Here is an 18,889-nt window from a genome sequence, read left to right as displayed (position 1 = left end):
GTTGAAGCGGTGCGTGTTATTTTTCGATCTCTGTCCGAATGATACAAAGTTTCACGTTTTCACCCTGTGAGTGAAGTGAGTTGGTCAGTGCTAGCATCGAAGGCTAACTTCGAACTCTAATTTGGAAATAATGTCTGTGTTGCCGCATCGCGGACAAAGATATATATGCTCTTATCACTGTAGCAAAATAACGTGGCAGGATTTGTGCTCTTGTTATGATCGTGTACCATTGTAGTCGACGTCATCCCAGCACGGCGTATCGTTTTTGTATTCGGTTCAGCCCTGCAAACCACACTTAGGAAAAAAATGAAAGTTTGCACCTTGTTTGTTCAATTTTTTGTTATACTGCAGAAACATATTGCGCCCCGTGTTTTTGAAGGCACGATAGACGGTGGTGACGGTGAGGTGACCGACCCCCATGTCAGCCGGCGTCTCGCTCGACCTCCTCGGAGGACAGGTCGTTTTTACTGGTGACTGGTGCATACGTGGAGCAACTCCGCGCGCATTGCGTTCTTCATCTCAGAGAACGCAATACATGACTCAGCTCTATCTCGTCATCGCTCCAAAATGACAAGTGGAATTCGCAACTGTAGTCGGTGACAGGTCAAGAACGAAGTGGGAGCTCCTCCCACCCTGTTCCACTTCAGCGGAGCGAACGGGGGAGAGGAGGTCGCCCCCTCTCCAGCGTTCGCAAATGGCAAATATTAGTTTATTAGGCCACTAACTGTCAATTTACGCTCGTTCCTTTACGTCCGCCGCAGCCGATAATGTTATCCCCGGGAATACCAAAAGTATAATTTATTTCAGCAAAAAAAACAAAAAAAAAAACAAAACAGAATAATAAAACGCCCGGTATATCACAGCTTTGACAACGCTTCACGTGTGTGAGGTTCGATGACCGACAGAGAACCACCGCTGGCCGTGCTCCCGAAGCGGGGAAGTGCAATTTATGGAGACCGATCATATTATCAGAAAGGTGCAGACTAGGGAGCCTTCATGTGCGCGAAGCGCACATGGAGGCACTCTAATGCAGACAATCCAGGAAAAGTATTATTGCAACTATGAGGTTCCAGTTCTACTTACACATGCATTATCGTCAAATTTGACGGAGTTCCTTCCAACACTAAAGAGTTGTCAAGAGTGAAGATTATAAAGGAGAATATCAGCAGGAATCTATTGTCTGTTTACTGAAAACAAAACAAGCATCAGAAAAACGCATTTGGGCGGCCGGGGAGGCCAGAAGCACGGACTGCGCGCACCCAGCGTGGAACCAGCGAATGAGAGGGCACTCCTAGCAATCTGTTTTCAGAGCCACGGTATGCCGGCTGCCGGCCAAATGTCCACTTTAATTCTATTATGGCTTTCGAAACGTAAATACACGCTCGAGAATTTTCAACAATATCACGCGAGCGCCGACCGGCCTGTAGATCAGCGCATCGTCACGGCGCGAAGTAGCGATATCAATGACAGTACGCGCGTGCGCAGAAGAAACGCGCCGAAGTCGGCGTCGGCTGCTAAGCTGTTTCCCCAATCACGACCCACCCCTGGCGCGACGCCCACCGCTTGCTCCACCCCATAAGCAGGGGACCTAGTAATCAAAGCGACACACACGGTACGCAAACACGAACAGCAGCCAATAGGAAGGACACCGACACGAGCTTAGTCAGCGAACGAAAAGACAGACACAAACTTCACTCTAGGCAAACAGAGCAGGGGTAGTTACAAGGATGAGATGCGTGCGCAGACGGAGGTAAGCAGTGCACAATAAATACGCGAAAACTCGCAGCAACCGAAGAACTACGCAGCAAACACGTACGTGCACACGCACCAGAAGCACGTGCGTCACGCTGCGTATCTACGCAGAACTGGCGATTTTGGCATTTCGGTAATTTGAAACTTCGATATCGATTCCGTGAACAATTTATTCAGCAAACTGAACCGTGGAGCCTCGCATAAAAAAAAATCGTTTAACAATATGAAAGCGACTGAAATTCTTCCTAAAAGCTATATTAGCAGAAAGTACCGTGTTATAAAGGACCTCACGAGTTTCGACCAAGTTTTCCAGCACGTTATTTTGCAAGAAACGGAAGAAGCCAAGTGTACAACCAGTTTCCGAAGCTGGCAACCACAGCTGGAATCAGCGCCATCCTCGGCAGTTTCCTGAACCTCGCGTAGTCACATTTCAGCCACCGCCACATAGAGGGCGCAACCAGACATCCAATTTGTGTTTTCTGTGTGTTTTATGATTCTTTTTAATAAATAGGCTCGATTAGTGAAAATGTGGGCTAATAATCAGGACCTGGAACAGTAATCTCCATTTAATACTAAAAATATCGGCCTAAATGTCTGCCAAAAGGGGTCAAAATACTCGTTTTTGACTATCAACAAATACGTGATTTCACCTATATTCAAACTTTTTTTATGGAAAATCAAAAGTGAAATTTAGAAAAAGGGCCTCGCTTTGCAAAGCAGAATATGTTTTTCTTTGCGGGCCTACAACTTTATTCATGTGTGCCAATCCCTAAGCGCTGTACCACTGTACTACCAAATGAAGTTTGCCAAAATTAACGGTTTTTGTCACTTTTCACGTGAGCATTCCGAAAAAAGTTTAAGCCATATTACAATGAAATTTAGCGTAACTCTTTCGACCATAATTACAAACTGATGTAAAAAGTTTCAAATAAAATGACCGAGTAGGCGCCCAAAACTTCGCGACTGAAGTGCTTCCGCAAAGTCAATTTTTCTAAAGTAAATATCTGTCAAAATAAAATAAAAAACGAAAAAAGGGCCTCCGTTGACAATGAACTCACTCTTCTTCTATAACATTCTAAAATTAGAAAGAAATTGCTCCAATAGTGCACCCTGTGCCACTGTACTACGAAACCATGTTTTGCTGAAAAGGTCAATGTTCGCGGGTGCCCTCTGAATTAGCTTTTTGCACTAGGAAAACAAATCCTACATCAGATAAAAGATAATGTTGTACACTACAAGATGATATATAACACATAATTTTAGCAAGCTTGAACACGCCACGATCGCATTTCGAAAACGTGCTGAAAGCGTCATATGTCATGGCCGCCGTGGGACCGCAGCCTTAAGTCGCTAGACGGCATCGTCGGCGCCGCAATTCTCATGATGGCGTTTATAGACACGCGACGTTAGATTTCAGAAACGGTGCATGGATTAGTGACGAAAAATTGGCGTCGTATTTCGGTTGATCGATCAGACCGTCATATGCAGGACTGAAGTTTTATAAGTAACGCAGCGGGCGCTAAGTCCAGCCTCAATCTTAAGAACCTGTTATAATCCGACGTCGAAGATAGCAAACGCGGCGTAGCGCAGAGCACATAGATGCTGATTAGTCGCAGATATTGCCTGCTTGCCGGCCAATGAAACGCGCACGTTCTGTGCTACGCTGCGTTCGCTGCGCTCAATGTCGGAGTATAACAGAGACTCTAGAGGCACACGACGCGGTGTCAGCGTTGTCACGTCCACATTTTGTACCGTTTATTCTATCTTGCTGTGGATTTTGAAATTTCGCAAATGACGACGTTTTCTCAAAGCGCCTTCTCAAATCATCCTCGTTTTTTGTTTCTTCTTTGTATTGTTCTACGTCTACATCATGTGTCCAACGGGTTCACGGCGCAGGTATTTGGCAGCCGGCCAACTATCTTCGACGGCACGCTTCACTCCCTTCCTTCAAGACTAAATAAAAGTTATCTTTAATAAGAAAGGAATTATGGAGAAAAAAATTCTAACGCCAACTGCCAGAATTTTTGTTTTAATGCAGAAAGCATTTTTACATTGCAGTGAAAGCATTTTGGTTCCCGTATCGACTATAGTCTCAAACGAAGTTGGCAGGGTTTTTAATTTTCTATCTGAAGAGTTTGTGTTGCGATTTGAAAGTATTGGAAAAGAAGTCGCGTAAAAGACAGACATTCTTTGTACCTGCGTGTGCCGGCAGCTCACACCACAGAGATATCAAGCCGAACTGTAGCGCAAACAAGCCAGCGTGATTTCAAAAAAGATTTGGTGACACTTTGGTCATAATCAAAGCGCATTACCGTTGCTCTGCGATTGCTTCGAGAGCGGCCTTCGCTTTGAAGCTTGGGGCCGGCATCACAAGGGTGGCCCCAAACATGGCTGCTGCCAGCGAACCTCCCACACAGCCGTAGCAGTGGATCAGGGGGACGTTGAGGCAGATCGAGTCGTCCTGGAGACGGAGGACATGTTTTATACTAGACAGGTCGAACTTTTGACAGATGCTCGCATTATGAGCATGACAGTCCGATAATGAGAAATGCATCGTACTTGCTCATGGAGTCCAAAGGACCGGCCGCCCAAGTTGGCGTTGTTCACTATGTTAAAATGAGACAACAGGGCTGCCTTGGGTCGCCCAGTCGTACCCTGCATAGAATATAAGTAAGGTGCCGTTCTTTCGAATAAATCCAATAAAATTAGAAAAAATATATACTCGCTGGTAAAATTTTTGCTAACTCGTATTTATCTGAAAAACTCAAAATTTCAAAGTCACAATGGCAAGAAAAGAAAAGAAAATAACACGAGGAAACAACATTACAAGTAAGCTTGAACAGAGCACAGAGTGCGTGGTGCTAAGGAGAGGCCCATCTCCAGTTTCCTTTCAAATCTCGAACTAGCGACAAAAGGGGTTTACCGTTGCACTCGATAAGAAGACAACCGTGGATTTTGGTTTACAGCAAAAGCCATTGTTCCAGTTTTCAATTCGGAAATCTAGAGAAAGGCGAGGATCTGTTTTTATAGTAGTGAAATTTGTGATCATGGAGGGGAGAGGGGGATATGGGCCAGCCAAAGGCTCTATCTCACCGCTCCACGCCACGCAGCCACATGGTGGAGCGGTGCGATGCGCGTCTTGCTCGTGACGTCAATTGTGGGATTTGCCCTTTGGGGGTTACCACTTAGAAACACAAAGGTTCCATGGGTCCGGATAAAGACGTGTTTATTGACTGCAATGTCAGCACGCTTCGCTCTTAGACAATGAAAAGTCTGGGCGCTGGCTCAATTGCCAGTATCACCCGGTCGGTTTCCCGCGCTGCCGCATTAGACAGATTCACGGGAAGTCGGAGGCCCACAAAGAAAAACCAAGCTCCGTAGAGCCAGGGCCTCCGCCGACGAGAGCCCCTGGCCCACCTTCGGGGCCAGCTTTTGTAGCCTCGGAGAATGGACGCGCCCGGGGAGGCCACTAGCAGTCGCGTCCATTATAACTCTCAAGGGTGTGCCGAAGGCGCGTTCACCCAAAAGGGCAAGGGAGAGCCGGCCCCTTCGGGGAATTCGGCCTCGTGGTTCCTTGTATCCGGGAGGCCGACGCCATTGGTGACGACGACTCCCACGGCCTGCTTGAAGCTAGACCTGGATAGGGATAGAGGGAACCCAATGGTTCCCACACTCCCCCCTTCTCAAGGCTAAGGTAGGCCAAAAAATAAAATGGCCTACCGGCTCTCAAAAACAAAATAAAAAAAAAAAACGAAACGCTAGAGCGAAAGAGCATGCCGCGAAGAAAAGCAAAGAAATAAAAAAACGATCAGCGCGGTACATGCTGAAAACTCTAGCTCGCTGCTTGACAGTGGACCCCGGGTGCAGCCGAACTCTGCAGCCCACGCTTCTTGGCAGGCTTACCGGGAGTAGCGTTGCAATGTCCGTGTAGTGGCCTGGCTTGTGCAGGAAGGACGGCCCGGACACTCCATGACGAAATGTTCGAAGAATCACAGAAAGTACGGCGGCTGGGCGTCTCTCCTGGGGGACGCACTAAGTGGCACGGGCACTGTCACTGGGTGCGTGACGGGATGCGAGCTGCTTGCTGTCGGCACGGGTCCACAGCCCGGGTCCGCGACTGGATGCCACGTGTTGCTGGGCTGAGGACGAGTCCAGGCAGCGGGAGGATGGCTGCCGCCATCTTGGCCAGCAGCCGACGAGCCGGATCTGGACACGCAGGCCGGCGACGCTGCGGCGATGATGACGCTCCCTGGCGTCGATGCCACCTCGATGTGGCCCCATGAGTCAGGAAACGCCGGCCACTGGAATACGGCCTGCCTTCTGCCGCCCTCTCCCGTTTCTTTCCCCAAGAAGGAAGCTTCGGAAATTCCGAGCAAGGTGGAGCCGTCCAACTGAGGACACTCGACCAATCTCTGGGTGCACAAGGCCCCAGAGATAAAAAAAAAAGAGGCAGAGACAAAGGTGTCTTTTCTGCCGTGAGTCACGTGCATCACACTGGCTCGGCTCGCGAAGTTATTGTGAAAATAGTTCCACGACTCCGCTTAATGTGAACACGGATGTCCACATACCAAGCTGACTCGCGTCACCCCGGACAATGGATTTGTTGGGGACTATTCGAAGAGGCAAAGTCCTTTGTAGCTGCTTTTGCTAACGATGCCTAATCGCTTCGATTTGCGGGTGCAATGAAATGTCAAATGCGCCACCCTGTCCTTTCTTGTGATATTGAAACGATGCAGGGCTGCTATCGGGCAGGCTCGCCAACATTGTTATTTTTCAAACATGTTAGCTTTTACCTTAGGCTAAAACATAAATGCCTGTGGCCAGGTATAGCACAGCGACCTAACTTCGAAAAGTCTTGGAGCCGCGTGCTGCCCTGGCCAACGCGAACAAAGGAGAGCACCAAATGCAACTCCCAGCCGCGCAGGACAGCCACCGTGAACTGCAGTGTTCGTAGAGGCCAAGCGACGTAGCACGAGTTTATCCGCATCAGCAAGAACAGAAACCGATCCCAAATAAAAAAAAAAAAGGAAACCCCGTGCCAATAGCAATACCAGACTATTTACGGCACCGATCGGTAACAACACGAGTTGCTCGACCCGGCGAGTACGCTGCCCGGCTGCCAAAGCCCGTCTGCAACAATACGAGTTGCTTAGCGACGTTAGTGGCGAGCGTACCGCCCGGCGGACGCACCGCCCGACTCCGCAGAGTCCGCGAAAGTATTTACAGCTATTCACATATTTACACCCCGGATCGTTCTGCTGAGCATCAAAAACTCATCGGTGCTACCGTCGATTCCCAACAAACACCTCGAGTGCCGTGGTTCACGATCTCGTCCAGTGACCGCGTGGCGGTCACCTTAGTCGGACACGCAATCATCTCGGGACGCAGTTCAACCTGTTGCACTGCCCGGTAGCACGATTGAACTGCTCCCGGACCCCGCGGCGTTTTCACATTCAACGTCGCTTTTACGGGGTTGCAACTCGATAGGTGGCCCTCAAAGGTTCCTAACGTTATTGTTGCGTGCGACGCTCACTGACTTTTGGCCGGAGTCGATCGCAGGTAAACGGAACATACTAAAGTCTAGTAGCCAAAAACCATGCTCACGCCAGTCCTCTGTCCCTTGATAGCGGGAAGGAAAGACGGAGTAAAAAGGAAATCATTTTGACTCACTCAGTTTTCCTGGGGGGCCTTTATTCCGGGGTCGCTTGGTCAACCTGATGGCTACTGGTCCGTCGACGCGGCGACGAAGGGCACCATCGGCGGTCTCCGCAACCTCGCTAGACTGGGACCGGTGTTGCAGGCACAGCGCATTTTCTCGCTCCGAGATACGCTTTTAGTTTGTGCGCTGACGGGGTGTCCACTCTGGGTGGGCCCCGCCAGCCGTCTCGAAGGCAAAAAGCTGCACTTACTTCGTGTTGCGTCACCGTGCTTTGTTCGAGAACGGGCTTGGCCTCGAAAAGCGCAGGTGCGCCTCCCCAGCGAAGTAGGCTGGCGTCGTCCCGAAAGGGAATGCCTCGGACGTATTCCGGGCGTTTAGTCACCTCCGTTTGGAAGCGAGCTCGGTTGAAAAGACACTGCATTGTGTCCGTGCGTGGCTGACGTGGCCACTAAGCCGTTGAGTGGCGTTGGGTGTCGGGCGTTCGCCTCTCCCTTTGTCCACCTGTTTGATCCTTGGCCGGAAATTGACCTGGTTCGCTATCTTAGCGAAAGGAGATGGATGCTGCTGTCTTTGCAGTCCACGGTAAGCCGCACGTTGGGGCGCCAGATGTGGAAATTTCCTCTTTGAGGGTGTACCACTTAGAAACACAGAAGGTTCTTTGGGTCCGCATAAAGACGTGTTTATTGACTGCAATGTCAGCACGCTTCGCTCTTACACAATGAAAAGTCTGGGCGCTGGCTCAATTGCCAGTATCACCCGGTCAGTTTCCCGCGCTGCCGCATTAGACAGATTCACGGGAAGTCGGAGGCCCACAAAGAAAAATCAAGCTCCGTAGAGCCAGGGCCTCCGCCGACGAGAGCCCCTGGCCCACCTTCGGGGCCAGCTTATGTAGCCTCGGAGAATGGACGCGCCCGGGGAGGCCACTAGCAGTCGCGTCCATTATAACTCTCAAGGGTGTGCCGAAGGCGCGTTCACCCAAAAGGGCAAGGGAGAGCCGGCCCCTTCGGGGAATTCGGCCTCGTGGTTCCTTGTATCCGGGAGGCCGACGCCATTGGTGACGACGACTCCCACGGCCTGCTTGAAGCTAGACCTGGATAGGGATAGAGGCAACCCAATGGTTCCCACACAATCCATTCCTCTTTTTGGTGGCACGAAGCGCCTCGTTAACTCAGCGAAAGCTATACCCTTTCCCCCATTATTTCTGACCAAGTGACGTCAGTGCAAGATATGTACAGGATGGGGGAAAAAGATTTCCGGAGACTACATCAAGGATTTGCTATTTTTTGTAATATTGAAGTCTTTTAAATCATCTCTTTTCAACAAGTTTTGTTGCGGGACAAATGGTTTTACCAATGGCAAGGACGCAAATGCCCAAAAAAGGTGAAGAAATATCATTTACAGGTAGGTTCTTACAAATTTGGAGCAGGGTTGTGTCGGGATGATACTTGTTTTCATAAGTAATATTGAAGAAAATCTGAGACACAGTAACATTAAACTCCGAATTTCGGAGAACGGGGAATCTATTGTAAATATATAATATCGACATTGCTATTGTTTTAAATTTTTTTCTTCAGATTTATATGATTCTTTTTTGTATGTGTGTGTAATAGCTGAGTAATTGCATGTTGTATTTTGTGTCATCAAGTTTTGTATCCCTTTTCGTGTAGTGCGCTAACCAGGCGACTTGAGTTTTGTTAAATAAATAAATGAATAAACAAACTCTGCTCTTTGGCCAAGAACGTACTGCAAAAAATAATCCCCGAATTTTACGAGAAATGAAGTCTCAAAACACAAAATCCTACATATAACCGGCAAGAATTCTTTCGTCGGCAAACACGTCGTTTTATCACCTCCACTTCTGCTTCAATGCACCGCTTATTACCCCCTTTTCATAGTAGCTCCTACTGGGATTACTTTTTTCTTTCTTGGAAAATCGATGTACTTTCTAACACTCGGGAGGTTTATCCAGAAGAGCATTTTTACAATCTACTTTTGAAAAGAGCGCTGGGCGACTTCCAAAAACGTAGGAAATACATATCGCAAATATTAAGACACCAGTTACCTCTCCTGCTTTCTAAACCAAGCTTCACATTTTTAACTCAGTTACATTAAATATATTTTCCTACGGTGTAGCATGTCGGGGAAGGGAGGCACCGTCACACCTTACCAAAGTAGTTTTGCCTGTATCCACACGTTGTCCTTCGCGCTGCATAAAGTTGTCCTGTGTTTAGTCAGTGGTGTATTTGCGGAGAGCAATATTTTAGAGGCACTTTATTGATTGGCATATCAGCCGTAATGCTTCGTTCACACTTGCGGTTCTGCGGGTTGATCCGCGTGAAATATTATCCCGGGTTGCAAAATATGCTTGCCGGAGGCGGAATATTTGGCTGCGTGAGCCATTAATGCGGGACCAACTTTCATGCGCAAAAAAAAAAGTTCCGCACCTCAGCAGACGATTAGAACACATGGAGGGAATGACGTTTGCGAGGTCACATCTGTGCCGGGTAGCCCGAGTTGCCGGAATTGCCGCTGTAGTTGCCGGAGTTGTCTCCCGTCTAGTCGATGTTTTATTAACGCAATAACGTTGAGGAGCTCGTGGCGCGCCGTCCTCGGTGCCGTGCCAGAAAAGCTGGCGTGACGTGAAAATCCTGACTGGTCCACAGGGTCATGACGTCATAACCATATTACTTATGCTCGTCTGTCTGGAGGAGTGTACAATTTCTATCTATCGCGGAGGAGTGGAAAGTTCACGGGTGTCGCCGTGTCCGCCCAGTGGCGCTGCAATCCTGCCGTCATCGTCCGTCTGTGCACAATGAGTACCCCGCGCGGGGCCGCCGCTAGGCCGCCGGGAGAACATGTGCGATAGATGCGGTGCCGTCTACCAGTGCGGGGCGCTCCTTCTAGTCGCCGTGTTCTACAAGAGCGGATGAAGCATCTACGTCTGCTCCTTCTCGGCGACGGGGTCGGCCACGTAAGACTGAAGCCGGGAAGGTGGAGACCAAGGCTAGGAGTGCAGAGGATTCATTAACGTTATTACGTTCCACTCATAATGGCAAAGCTTAAGCGCCCTTCGACGTTTTCCCGCGTTCTCGTATCGTCAAGATGACATATGGCTAGGGTGTGTATTTTCCGGTTTTAACCGAAAAACACCGATAAACATCCGTCGGTGACGAAAATACGAAATCGGTTAAAACCGAAAAACACCGGTGGTTGGATATTTTCGCCCTGTTTAAAACCGAAAAACACCGGTCGTTGCACGTTTCCGACCTAGCGAAACCCTTTCCCCGTAGAGGTTCGTCAAAGGTGTTATCTCGTGGATCCTGCATTCTTCCCACGTGGCGTCAGTCCGCCCTCCTTTCCGGGGGTCAACAGCGTCTAGTTAACGCAGTGGAAGCTAAGCTTTCACACGCCTTTCCCCCATTGTGTCGCCCATGGCCCCCTTTTGTGGAAAAATTAACGCGGTGGAGGGTACGCTCTCACGTGCCCTCTCTCCATTGTGTCTGGCCAAGTAATGTCGGTGCAAGCCATGTATTCAGAGGTCGCTGTGGTTCCTGGAAGACACTGCCACCATCCGTGTCGTACAGGGCTACTGAACTTTCAGAACTGAGATGCGTTCCTTGTTATCTGTATATTTTCCATGGGCTTTTGAGGAAACGGAAAAAGGGTTTTGTTGGCGGGAGAGTTTTTTGGGGCTACATACAAAAAAACCGTTCTGTAAAAAAAAAAAAAAAAAAAAAAAAAAAAAAATTGCAGACGTGTTTGAGAAGGCGCGTCCGTCCCGCGTCTGCAGGTTTTCTTAACGTGAGACTTGCTTCCCTTCGTCGTCACGCGGAGTAGAAGGCCGCCAGGATGGGAAGTAAGCGGAAAGCTCAGGATGACTACGCTACAGATTTCATGGATGAATCGTCGTTATGGTTCCGCGTGCCAATTGTTAATCCGTGCATAAACGTGGAGCTGCCAGGGGGATTTGTGGCTTATGAAAGTATCTATCGGCTAGTCCTCCGAGACGAGAGCTAGCTGAGTGACCTAGAATCAGAGTTTCTTTGTTACCGTCAGTATGCTGTAACTAGCACCGTTGATCCAGTGTTATTTTGGAAACTTCATTTACCTGACTGGCCACTACTGTCCCAAGCCTCGCTGGACATTTTGGGATTTCCTGTGTCCAGCGCAAATGTCGAGTGTGCGTTTTCAAAATTGTGGGTTGTGAACGCAAGGAACGTGCTGCCATGACGGATGCAAGCCTCTCGAAGTATGCTTGCATCTACTATTATAACCAAGTGTAAGAAATAGATGCTTCCTCGAGAAGTGTATGAAATATGTGAATACAATTTGAACTCTCTGTCTGTGATCAATCGCATTTTTTGCCACCGATAATCACCGATTTTAGCCTCGTCGTGAGACGTTCCACCCAAATACACCGGTGTTTCGAAAATAAATAAACACCGAAAAACATCCGCCGATTTTTCTCCCAAATAAACACCGGAAAGTACACACCCTACATATGGCCCTGCCTCGGCACTGCGGGGTGTTAGCTATTTTTTTCACGTAGCAATTAAACGTTGAATGCACAAGGAAGCCTGCAAAAATCACCTTTTCAAACACCACACGGGTGGGATATTGTTACGTAAAAATTTTACTTTCGCTTCATGTCATAGACATTTTTAACGCTCACTTTGCCCGTAATCCGCAGTTATTGAAAGACGTACAACCGCAGGCTAATGGATGACCATAGCGTCCTCTATACGGAGAAAACCTGGCACATCAACGATGGAGCCATAGGGCATGCGGCAGCAGAAAAAACGAGAGGAAGAGCGCGCGGAACGGTGACAAATGTGGTAGCGCAGAGCAGAAAGGGCAGAGGTAGTGTGCAAGCGCTTGGGTCGTGCAGTGGCCGCTCCCCGAACCACGTTTGTTTTCGTGTTTTCGTCACCGTCCTTTTTCTACTCCGGGAGCAACGGCTGCGGAGATTCGAAAGGGCGCTGGCAACAATGCACCATGCCGGTGGCGTCGGCGGAGTTGTCGGCGTGCCAGCGGAGTGCGTTGTCGTCGGACCATCGTATCGTGCCGCCGAACAACCAGGCAATGCTAGGCTCGCACGCCTAGCATTGCCTTCGCTCGCTCGTAAGATGAAACGAAGTATATCTTTGACTTCGTTCAGACCTAAGGTGAAACGAAGTATATGGCCCGTGATTCGCCGAACACTCCAAGCTTCAGATACCTACCTTTCCGGGCAGTTCGTCGCACAACCTTCAGCGCCAACGAAACCGACGACCGCAACCGTTCAAGGACCGTTGCGGAGATGCGGACGGAGGGAGGAACGGGAAAGGGTGGACTAGGGACCCTAGGGTAGACAGTTAATTTCTCCTCTCCACGATACCGAAAAGAAAAGAGACAGAAAAAAAAAGTGTTTCTGTGTTTGGCCGCTCGCTCTTGTGTAGCCCATGCGGCAATATCCTCTCCGCTCCCGAATCCCCTCCCGTCGTTTCCCAGTATCGGCGGCCGCCTCGTTTCGCGACGCGCCAGGCTTCCTCCTATGGAATGACTCGTGAGAGCAGGAAGAGCCCTTGTATTTGCGAAACTATGAGATGCTGCAGCGTGAAGACTCCTTGTATCAGCGGCAACAAATGTGAAAGGCGCGGTTTTTTTCCCCCATGGCAAAAGCATTTTTTGTAAGTGTGAACGAAGCATAAAATCTGCTAATAGGGGGATGGAGCTACGACACCCGCAACCGGAAAAGTTTTCCACCCATGACTGCCACACGCACTTAGAAAAAAAATGGGTATCTATAGTCCTCCCTAAGGGGAGGAACGGTCTTGGAACCTATGTTCCACTAGAAAGGGAGCAACGTTCGCCCTGAAGCTGGGGAGCAAAGTTCCTCCGTCGCCTGCATCTCAATATGGCGGCCCCGAATCGAGCAAACCGAGCCCAATAAGGCTTAACGAGGACGCTACGTCTCTTGCACGGGAGGAGAGGAGCAGCAAATAAAAGTGTAAAATGAGCGTTCCGCGAACTGTGTTTATTTCCGAAGCCAGCTTCCCTCCGCATGTAAAGAAACTTGCGTTTCAAATACAGTTACTTAGCCTTCTCGTCGTCAGCACTGCAATGTTAAATGGAGGCCACCGATACTCAGTTACTTCGGGCTCTTTACGTCTTACCTTAGGTGTTCCTCGAGCCACAATCCCTGCGTCAACCGCACATCACGGAGGACTAGTGGTAAACCAATTCGCGAAACCAAAAGCTGTTCTCAAAAGAACAAACTCGAAGCCGCTGTTGCACGGTAACCAGAAATCATCGCCTGGCGTGAAAGAAGATTAAATCGCTTGCCACCAGATGGCAGGGTCAAGCAGAGTAACTGCAAGTATAGCTAGGCTAGGTGGTGCTAGGTACCGCCCAATTCATGTTCTATCAAAAATATTTTCATTTGCTCATGCTCATATTGCGCTTCGGGATCTTCGGGAACCTTTATTATACACACATACTACAAGCATCAGCTGAACATACATTGAGCGAATACACATACACGGCACATTTTAATATCAATATAGCAGCACACTAACCCGATCACTACTTCCGAGCTCTGCGTTTCCGTCTTTAATACTGGTCGTTTTGAACGTACAGAATGTCTCGGGTGACCACCCAAGCAACAAAAATATTCCCAGCATGTTGATTTTTTTTCCAGCAATGTCAGATCTCTAAGAGTATTTTGAACGGCTCGGTCAGGGGATGAATCTCTAAGTAAAAAGTAAACGCTCGATCATGCCGTAATTATTTTAAACCCAATAAATCGAGTCTCTCCAATGCGGTTCCAAGCCACGTGTCTGCTTTCCCGCACGGGACGTCGTATCCAGTATTTCTATTGTAGCGTTTCTTCTATTTGTGCTGTTCGCGCACGGCTGCGATTGACGTCTTGAATTAATCTCTGTCGAGCGGATATTCACTCAGCTGGAAGTGATGCTTCACGGGCAGAGAAATCGCTTTTCGATCAACTTGAATGCAGTCAGACCGCGACTTGCGGCAGGTGTTAAATTTATGAAGCTACGCCGTGTTGAGCTCGAAAACTTCTAGCGCTCATCCCAGCGCGCCACTTGGAGGGCAGTTTCTCCAGGAACCCTTTTATATTTAGAAACAAAATAAATGATAGTTTTTTTTTCGATTTTACTTACTATTCTTTCTTAATGCTAAAATTTCCAACTGTAAATATACGTACTTTCCGTCATATTTCATACTGTTTAGTTCTTTCCCCTGAGCGTAATCGCCTTCGGGGAGGAGGCAACCGACAGTCACATTGGCCACTGTACGATAGGAGCTACAGTTCAGACCAGCGATCCAACATGACTCTCCGCACGTCGATCGATTCCTAGGCCCTCAAGTGGCACTCTTTAACGTAAAGCAGAATGTCAACCTGTGACACCCCGCCCCCTCCGATCACGGCCCGACCAGCGGCACCAATGCCCGACAGTTTACGTCATCTCATCTTGTTGTTACACCACTGAATCGCGAACACACTGTCCCATCGGCGATAATTTCAGTTTTCTGTTCACAACGCACAAGAGTGCCATTGCGGTGTTGCTGCTATGTTGCTGACACGCAGAAATACAGAACCGCGTTGACTGCCGGTTGGCACTCGGAATCACTCGGAAAGCAGGACCGAACTCAGCACAGAAGGCACCCTATGCACCCGGCAGCAAAACCTGCCTGTCCTGGATGCAGCTTCCGCGATTTCCATAACGTCGTCAATGCCGACACATTAACCGTGGACCGTGCCGTGGACACATCGTTTCCCGTGGTCCGCATGGATCCACGAGGGTTCCGCAATCCGGAGTTGGCCATCTTAGCCCAGTGTACGTAGCGCTGCTGGCACTACTCCGGAACTTGGCTGTTTCTAGCGGCTTCGTTTGCTCGTTTGATAAAATTAGCGGTAAAAACGTAAATATAACCGAAATGTTGTGCGCGTTTGGACTGGGAGACGGAATTACAGGCGGCCTTCGCTGCCGCCGAAGCTTGATAGACTCAACAGCATTTAACCAAAAGAAGATAAGTCGGGAGGACGGGAGCTTTCTCCCGTCTGCCTGGAGAAGGAGAAAAACGTTTCGTTCCTCCCTTTTTTTCGTCTCCGCTTGGGGGCGCGTCAGTAGAAGGGAGGAAAATGCGCCGTTGCTATCTTTTTCCTCCATTTTACAGCGGAGCTGTTGAGGGCTAGGTTCCTCAGGACCGTGTATACCATCAAAGAAATGATGACACCAAACTCTGGACAGTTACCGCCATCTATGAAGGACGTCGACAACCAGAAAACTGGTTGCCGCCGTCGCTTATAAATGGTGGCAACCTTTCTTCGCAGGAAGAGGAGTGGGATCGGAACGAGCGACGATGTGCGCAGCAGCGCGAATGGTTCCGCAACCGCCGCGAGGCCGCTATCGCCTAAAGTTCCACTTCGTCGAGAGCTTCAGATTGCCTTGCGACACAAGAGCAGATCGCTCGCCTGGCAAGCCACCGCCGAGAACAGAAGATACAGCCCCGCTGCTTCTTCACCAGAGTGGAAAGGCTGAACGTTTTTGTTTTCTTACGGTGCACGTGCCCTCAACGGAGGAAAGTAGCTGAACCCTTCCTGATTTCAGATTTTCCAGTACATCCGCACTGTGGTGAATGACGCTCTATTTGAAGGTGGAGATATCCTTGGTTTCTGTGGGTGCCACAACTGTTGTGCGCCAAAACAAACTATCAACAAACTTTAAGCAGTAAAAAAAGTAAATGCTCTATGCATGTAGCCTCGAAGCCTGGCGATAAAGGACACCAAAGTGCATGCACTTTGTCAATAAGATGAAAAACATCAGTAAAACATACAAATAACCATACATACAAAGCCTAAAGAACTGGGTGCTAATTATCACCGACACACAAGGTGCTGATTTTTAACGGTATCTTTATAAAAAAATTTCAGCAGCTATATCATCGAGCCCTTTGTACGCTAAAGAATGAGAAGAAGAAAAAAACAGAACAAGAACAAAAGATACGCAATGTCACCCTCATTGACAGCGACATTAGTACAATGGTGTGCTCTACTGAATACCGAAAAATATAAGAACGGATATTGAAAGAGAGAAAGCAGAAAATGTTAGACCTGAAAGGGATGAGCTTGAGGTTCGTCAATGACATAAATCAAAACACCAAGCACATACGGACGTAAACAGCACGTTCGCCGCTGCGTCAAACTGCAGCTTCGATGAGATGGATTGCATGGCGGCGTGGTCTGCGCTCGTGGCAGATTTCATCAGGTCGTCGAACGTCACTGTGCCGCTGCGAAAAACAAGTATAAAATCACTTTACAAGGTGCACCTAAAAAGTAAAATTTGAAGAAAAAAAATGAATTGATTTAATTTTTATAGTGTGCCTTTCAATTACCTCAGCGCTCAAAACAAGGCCTCTCACGACGATTTGTTCTCTTGGCGCAAGTCAGACTTCACGCTACACAACGTTGAGCAATATTTAAGGATACTGCGAGCATTGCCGCAGAATAACGCCACCAGAAGCGTGTCCTTGTTTGGAAACGGTGTAAATAGTAATAACTTAGTACCATTTCACAAGCAATCTAGGAACAGCGATCGCAGACGTTTTTAAAACTCGAAGATCCTTTTCTTTGAATCTGGAACGTCTTCATTGGGGGACGTAACCCGGTTGGTAGTGGGACGCCGTTCTTCCATAAATTTCGACAGGGTTTATCGTACGGATGTAACTCGCAACTTTCACGGCCTATAGGAAGCGCTCTTACACCTATAAAAATGGCCGCCATCTGGATGATCGACGTGGGCACTGATCTCTATTTAAGTAGGCTGGATCTCGGAACGGGAGCCCGCCAGTGGCAACACCGGTGGTCATCATTTGTCACCGGGTAATACATGCAAGTGTATGGTAGAAACACGGAGAAGTAAAGATTATGACGTTTATAATTGGCGCTTCGGATTCTTAATGATATTTTGCGATCATTGATTCATGTACTTCAGGGCAGAAATTTGAACCCATGAAGATGCCGAACGCTCGTTCAAAAATCATACGTGCAAAAGCACCCACGGCTGAGCTGGCAAGCTTGCTTGTGTCATGGAATAAGCAAATCAACTTGTCTTTATTAGAAGCGCCTAAAATTACGCTCAGCTGTCACTGGACGTCCAACACGTTTGGCAGTAACTGTCGCTTCCCCGGAGTGGGCACATCCCGCGTAACAAAACCTTTAAAACTGTCATCTGCTAATTCCAACTTACTTCGAAACCACGACGTTATTCTCTGCAACTCTTGCCTCGTTGAGCTGCCTCATATTTTTTGACCCGTGGATTCAGCCTCACCACATAATACTTATATATAAAAGTTGAGAGGCCTACCGATTTTTATATTTGTGCACGAAATATTTCACATGATTCCCGGAAAAGATCTGAAAAGTTGAACTGTCATTTGTTTCACCAAACCTCAAAAAAAAATTATGTATTTTGCACCATGGAGTATCATTCTGACGAAAAGGCAATCCAGCCGACTTGTTTCTTTACAGTCAACATCAGTGTTTGGAGGAGACCGTGAGTAAATAAATGAGTTGGAGCTGGAGAACCCAGCAGCCATGCAGGAGTAGTTTAATTTGCATTCGACATTTTAGCCTATATATCGTAACAATATACAGTTTCTACAAAGCCTTGTCAGCAGTCTTGCCACGCCTTAAATTGGCTCCGTTTCGTGCTTTTCATTCATTCATAAACTCCCCCCCCCCCCTCCCCCCCACTTCCACTTCGTTTTACTCCTCGTTGCTGTCCCCCTTCTTTGGAACAGACTCCATCGGTGAAGGATGTGTCTTATTGGTGGCTGTCGTTAAAGGCGAAAGCTTTGCATTGGTCCTTCTACGCCGTTTTTATTATTATAGTAATCTTTTTATGGCGCTAATATATTACACCTAGTAGAAATCCCAAATCTAGTGCACACATATTTTTTTAGGTTTTCTAGTTTTTGGCATAGCCTTGATTGCTCTGGAAGTTACCGAGATTGCTTTCCACATGAAAACTAGACGTTGCCCTCTAAGTATATTTAAAGAATAAAGCTATAAGCATGCTTTACTTAGTACTGCATCTGTTGTGCACTTGTGTAAAATTTCTAACACGACATTCTAGCGCATGTCAATTTTTGGGGGCGCAGTTGGTGGTAAATCCTAATATTAAGTTGTTACTGCAGACTTGAAGAAACATATTGAACACGGCAATGTCATCCTCAAATGATTTTTTAGGACTTCCATTGTTGAAATAGCTTCGTAGAATAAGTCACAAGTAAGTTTCGCAGTCTGGTGCCAGTCAGAGTTAATCTAATGCTTCTGCACTGCGCTCATGTGTAACTCATTGTTTGCAAAAATCGGCAGGTTTTTTTTTTGTGATCGCATTCTGTTTACAACATATTCCCATTCCACTTTTTTTTCTTTAGGTTTGCAGTTTTAGCCCACTAATATTAAAAAAA

General features: G+C 47.9%; 1 pseudogene; it reads right to left on the bottom strand.

Annotated features, from left to right (window-relative positions):
* LOC120849831 overlaps positions 1–18,889 on the bottom strand; it is a 396,720-nt pseudogene that overhangs the window by 63,865 nt on the left and 313,966 nt on the right.

This window comes from Ixodes scapularis, unplaced genomic scaffold, assembly GCF_016920785.2.
Source record: "Ixodes scapularis isolate PalLabHiFi unplaced genomic scaffold, ASM1692078v2 PGA_scaffold2__306_contigs__length_199485367, whole genome shotgun sequence".
In the NCBI taxonomy this organism is placed as follows: Eukaryota; Metazoa; Arthropoda; class Arachnida; order Ixodida; family Ixodidae; genus Ixodes; species Ixodes scapularis.
This window is presented reverse-complemented; position numbering and strand designations above follow the sequence as displayed.